The sequence below is a fragment of the Morone saxatilis genome, unplaced genomic scaffold (assembly GCF_004916995.1).
Source record: "Morone saxatilis isolate NCDOM2014 unplaced genomic scaffold, NCSU_SB_2.0 Contig14, whole genome shotgun sequence".
In the NCBI taxonomy this organism is placed as follows: Eukaryota; Metazoa; Chordata; class Actinopteri; family Moronidae; genus Morone; species Morone saxatilis.
This window is the reverse complement of record NW_023339696.1, coordinates 2,916,737-2,922,726: the sequence shown is the minus strand read 5'-3', so window position 1 is coordinate 2,922,726 and position 5,990 is coordinate 2,916,737.

Sequence of the window (5,990 nt, the reverse complement as noted above, 5' to 3'; positions counted from 1 at the left end):
GATGTCTCACTGTTGCCTTATCTCACTTGACTCGCAGCTCCAATAACATATTTATACAGATCTTCAGCCTTTTACTTTTTAGGAATTCTAAGATGCAAACACAAGTTGGATATAAGTCTTTGATGCCCATTTCTCCTCTTCTTTTTTCTTTTTTACTTTCCTTTGAACAGCCTTGCTGTCTTCTGCTTAATTTAGTGTTTTCCCTCACTGCATTTTGCTCTATTTTCTGCACCTGTGGGTGTGAAAATATGTTAAATGTCTGCAGGATGGCAGCTGTGGGAAGAGGCCTCTCTGTTCTTTCACTGTGAGCAGCTGACACCAAAACCTGACATTTACCTCTGATGTTTCAAAGAACCAGAATGCTTTATAGCTGCACATCAACTTGAGTGTGTTTACATGGGCCATTAGTATTTCAGTTACAATCAGGTTTCTGGAGTATCTCAGTTATGTGTTAGACAATGTAAACATCTTGGTTTCTTAAGCAGAATACTGTTATTCACACCTTTATTCAGGTCGCTGTGTCATGTGGGCAGCTGCCTTCTTAGCTCGGGCAGTTAAACATCATTACCAACATTTAAGACTTCTCACTTTCATTACAGTGGGATCTAAGTAAGTCTAATCTAAAGTAAAATGTATTTATATAGAGCTTTTCACAGACATGAGTCACAAAGTGCTTTACAGATACATAATATAATCAAAAAATACACAGTAAATATATAAAATGCAGAGGTGGTGCATATAGGTTACCACAACGCCTGTCTATACCGGTATGTCTCTATATATATATATATCCCCTGTAACATTATATGAATGACATAATATTATGATATGTGACATTATTGTATTATTATTATAGCAACAGGTTAGGAATTTCAGATCATCATTTTTCAGACATATTTTGGACAATAGATTCAAAATATAATCTTTTTCTCAGTCCAGTTTTTCGTTTTCCATTTGCGGCTACAATGAAATACAATGGACATTAAGGACTCATTTTTTACATTTTTGTCCCCCGGTCCCACATAACATTCCTGCAAGTACAATAACAAAACTCATACTCAGCCCTACCTTCCTTACCATAGTGGTTGAGTCCGCCATCAAACAGAAGTACATGCAAAACAACAGCACTGTTCATGATTGGAAATGTATTGACAAAGCATGCAACGATGATGAATGCTTTAATGGTCCTATGGTGTCTTTACTTTAACTATGTCATTAATAATAGGGCATCAACCTTTCCAGATGACCCCTGTCAAATTCTACTTAATTTTCTCAATTTTTAAGAGCATCGTGAGGTCTTTGAGCCATAGAAACCATTTTGGGGGCAATGGTGCAAACTTCCACTCCAGCAATATTCTTCTACATGCTAACAAGGCAATACTGTCCTTTATTTTCCGCTAAATTATTTGATGGCCCGGTATTGCCAACACCATGTTTAAAACCTCACTATGGTGTTTGAAAATAGCTGTCCAGTAACCCTGTGGACGAGGACAAGACCAGATATGTGACAGCTATTGCAAGAGTCTGCAACACTGGAATCTATTTGAGTTAGTTTGGAGTTGGTAAATTAAGATGCGATGGAGAACCTTGAATTGCATTGGATTGAGCGTGGGACTCTAATTAATTAACCATTCCAGTCATTTTTTCTCACCTAAGAGACATTTTATAATTCACAGTTTAAATTATACAAGGACTTATATCAAATGCTTGCTACTACCGGATGTGCTACGATACAGTGTAAATCGGATATTTAACGTCAAATGAATGTCAAACGTATGGCTGCATGGTAACTGCAGGTACAGAATGTGACTTACCACCTTATTGTAGATTCATAAGTATCATGGTGACGCTGACCCCTTAGACATTAAAGCATAATGGGGTCAAAGGTGACTCATGATGTCACCGATCTGACTCGCTGGCAGCGGCTATCGGGTGTCACCTCGAGGAAGTCATAGGTCAGGGGCCAGCCTGCGGTTTTTAATAGTGAGCCCAGTTAGCTGCTGTTGGAGTTCTAAGCAGAAGTGGTGTTTTAGGATCCAGCCACCAGATGGCGCTCTCATGCAAAACAATTTATGAGCCCATCCCCAGCACGGTTCATTGTACCTGACATTTCTTAATGGCACAATTTCACTTCCCATAAGGCAGGATGGGTCCAGGATCTGGTCTGCATTAGATTCACTATCTGGAAATGGATCATTTGACAAACAAAATCACTTCAATGTCCCCTCAGTAGCTGTTCCAGGGATTTCAGTACATGCTATTCTTCAGCAGAAATTCAATTCGGTTTTTGCTTTTTTCTGAAAGCTTTAAAGGTAAAGTTTGACATTTTGGGAAAAACACTTTTTTAACAAGACTCTGGTAAGAAGATCCATACTGCTCACATGCCTGTATGCTAAATATGAAGCTAAAGTTAGCAGGCAGTTAGCCTAGCTTAACTGGAAACTGTGGGGAAACAGCTAGCCTGGCTCTGTCCAAAGGTAGGGTAGTCTGGAACATAACTCCCTTCCTACCGGCTTTAGAGACACTGGCATTTACAGCGCTGTCGATGTTCTCATCAAACTCTCGACAATAAAGCAAATAATCTTACTTCTCAAAATGTCAAACTTCTGTCCATGCTGGATTTAAAGTTGAGCATCATAGCTTCATTCTTGACCAGTCTCATCTTATAATTCTTTTAGTATCCTTTATACAATACAATATAGCTTATATAATGCGTAATGTTATGCTTATTTATTTATATTTGCAGTCAATTGTGACAACAAGCTATCTCGATGACAACTGACTGAGCAACTTCATTCACAAACGAAGACCATAAGCTATGGAAAAAAGCTAGAGGACCTTGGACGGCGAGATTATTTTGTCCAACCAGGACAAAGGACTGTGAATCTGGTCCCTTCTCTCACATTGGTGGTGATGATTACACCAGTGACTCTGTCGTCGTACTTACAGTTGTATGCAAAAGCTTGACAAAAAACCCATGTTGCTGATTTTTTTAATTGAAAAGATGTAAACACAGCCTCTCTAGGACACTGAACACAATATTAATAATAATATATATCTCAAATTGAACAAAACAAATTAACATCATTTTGGCATGTGCAAAAGTTTGGGCACCCTACACCGTCAATCCTTGGTAACACCCTTTCTGGCAGATATCACAGCTCCCAAATGCTATTTGTAGCCTGCTGAAAGTCTGTCTGTTCTCTAATTTGGGATTTTCCCCCTTTCTTCCTTGCAAAAGGCTTCTTAGTTTTGCAATATTATTGGGCCTTCTTGCATGCACAGCTCTTTCGAGATTTACCCACAGACTTTAAATGATGTCAGGGGACTGTGAGGGCCGTTCCAAAACCTTCAGCTTGTGTCTCTTGAGGTAGTCCATGGTGGATTTGGAGATATAGGGTCATTATCCTGTTGTAGAAGTTATCCTCCTGTGGAACTCCTCTGTAATCTAAAATAAATGATGTAAATTATATTTATCCTATTTGCTCAGTGGGGAGTGTCCCTTCCTCCAGCCAATGAAGTGTATTGAACCAAGTCAAATGGAGAAAACCGTTCATTAGTGTAAACTGGTCATTATTCCACTTTTCCTGCCACTGAACAACCATTATGCTGCTTATTATTATGTTCCTTTAGGCAGATTCATTAGGCTATCCACATTAGCTACAAGGCCCTCACTTTGCAACAGCGGCTGTAAACCAACCTACCTACTGAAACACCAAGACATTAAAACCACTGCTTAGCAGATGCAGATGGACTGTAGACTGTGGGCTACATATACACAGCGGTGCTTTGAACTAAATGCTTACATAAGCTGCACATGCTGACGTTTAGCAGGTATAATATTTGCCATATTAACTATCTTATTTTAGCATGTTAGCATGCTAACATTTGCTAATTCATGATAAACACAAAGTGGAGTTGAGGTGGATGGAAATGTCATTGGTTTTGCAAGGTCATGGGATAAATTGAAATTTTGACCCAAATGATGGTCTGGATGAGAAGTCAAAGGTAGAGGTCTTCACAAGTCCACCTGAACCCTAGGACCCGAGACCTGATCCGGATTTTGAGCCATGTTCAATCCAGTCAATTACATCCTGTTCCTGTTCTATTTCTGCAGGTCCTCTATAGACGGGTCCGGTTCGGTTCAGGGTTGTAGATTGTATTGTTGTATTGTGTATATATACTTGTTGGGTTCTGGCACAAATGTTTGGACCTGTCAATACCTCTGAGAATCATCATAATGATTACAAATGATCCTGCAAGGAACATGAATGTCTATACTAAATTGCATGGCAAATACTTCTTGATTTTACAAAAAAACTAAAATGGGACCTCCTGGTGGCGTAAGACGAGAAGTCAAAGAATCACCAGAGTCAGCAGGATTCATCCTCTGGGCACCATTAGAGAGTTTAATTGGCTATTAACACAGTTAAGATATAGCTTGTTGGGACGGCAAAGTGGTGGATTTGAATGACGCGACGCAACTATCCTGTCCGCTAGAGCGGCACGCTTGCTAGCATGGTAGAAAAGCATTATGGACTCTAATGGACATTTAGCATTGATGTTCGTTGAAATATGAAAACACAAGATAACCATCTGCCTCATTATCGACTCCAGTATATATTTTAGCTTGTATTTTACTGTATCTACAACAGCAATTTGATGATTAAGTAAGCAGAAATGTACAAAAAGCTGCAAATACGGCATCATTGCTTTGTCTCTGTCGCCTTCCTCTTGTGTTGCATCCTTTCACGCTTCCTCTGTGTGCATCTCCCTCCATCTTTGCCTTATGACCTCTATCGACCCCTGCGCTTCCATCCATCCTGCCCCCTTCCTCCACACAGACAGCGAGTCTGTAGGCCACAGGGGTCAGCGAGGGCAGTCACTGTCAGGTGGTGTTTGAAAAACACAAAGCTTTTTTTCTTGCGGCGCAGAAGACAAGACTGGTGAGGTAAGGAACATCACCTGACCATCTTCAAAGAATAATCTGCAACACTTTTTACATGTATAAATGCCTGTTTTTGACGATTATATCGATCTTTAAAGGCAATGCAATTTCCTTCCACCTAATGGTTTGAAGACTCTTAACTGCATTGACTTTCCTGTGAGGAAATTTGTAGATTTTGGTGGCTGAACTGGGCATTAGAAAGAAATCAAGGAAGGAATATCTCGACACAGACAACACCTTTAATAACTAATCTTAGTCCTGTCAGATCTCACTTCGTGCCACATGAAGGCTCATGACGTGATGCTGTGGTACACATTGCAAGCCAGTGCATTCATTTTCTGTCAGCTGCTATCAACTGAGCTGTTAGGTGAGTCCATGGAGGATGCTGACGTTGTGGTTCAACGCTTCCTTTACCTCGACTACACTCGCTAACCCTGAGAAGGGAGAGCAGGAGGTGATAGAGGAGGCAGGGGAGAAAAAAACCACAGAAAAATGAAGGGGGTGGGGACGTCTGTCTGGCCACCATGTTGACCTCATTGACCACAGCAGGACCAGGCTCGTATGCACATGCACACACACATATGCACACTGAGCAACCTAATCAATATGTAACTAAGGAAGGAGGGAGGATGATGGAGAGAGTGGGGGATAAGTTGCACAGAATGGAGGAGGGTAAAGAAACTGTGTAAATGAAAATACAAGTAAAAAGCAGTGTTGGAGTGGTGGTGATGGATGCAAACCACACGAGATATATACTCGGAGAAACATTCAAAAAATGCTTTTATAACTATAAATACATTGGATCGGCCATGAACTATGACGTACTGAGAATAGTTACTGTATCATACGCCTGCATTTCAGAAAATCTTGAAACAAGTTGGCTTATGCAAATAAAGCAAGTGTGATGAAGTAAGACTTGTATTTTTTTTAAATGCTCAAAAAAACATCAGAATGGAAAGCAAAATGTTGCCATTTCCAATGACTATAGCTGGATTTAGGTGTATTTTTAGAACGTGTTGGCAAATTCAATTCAATTCAATTC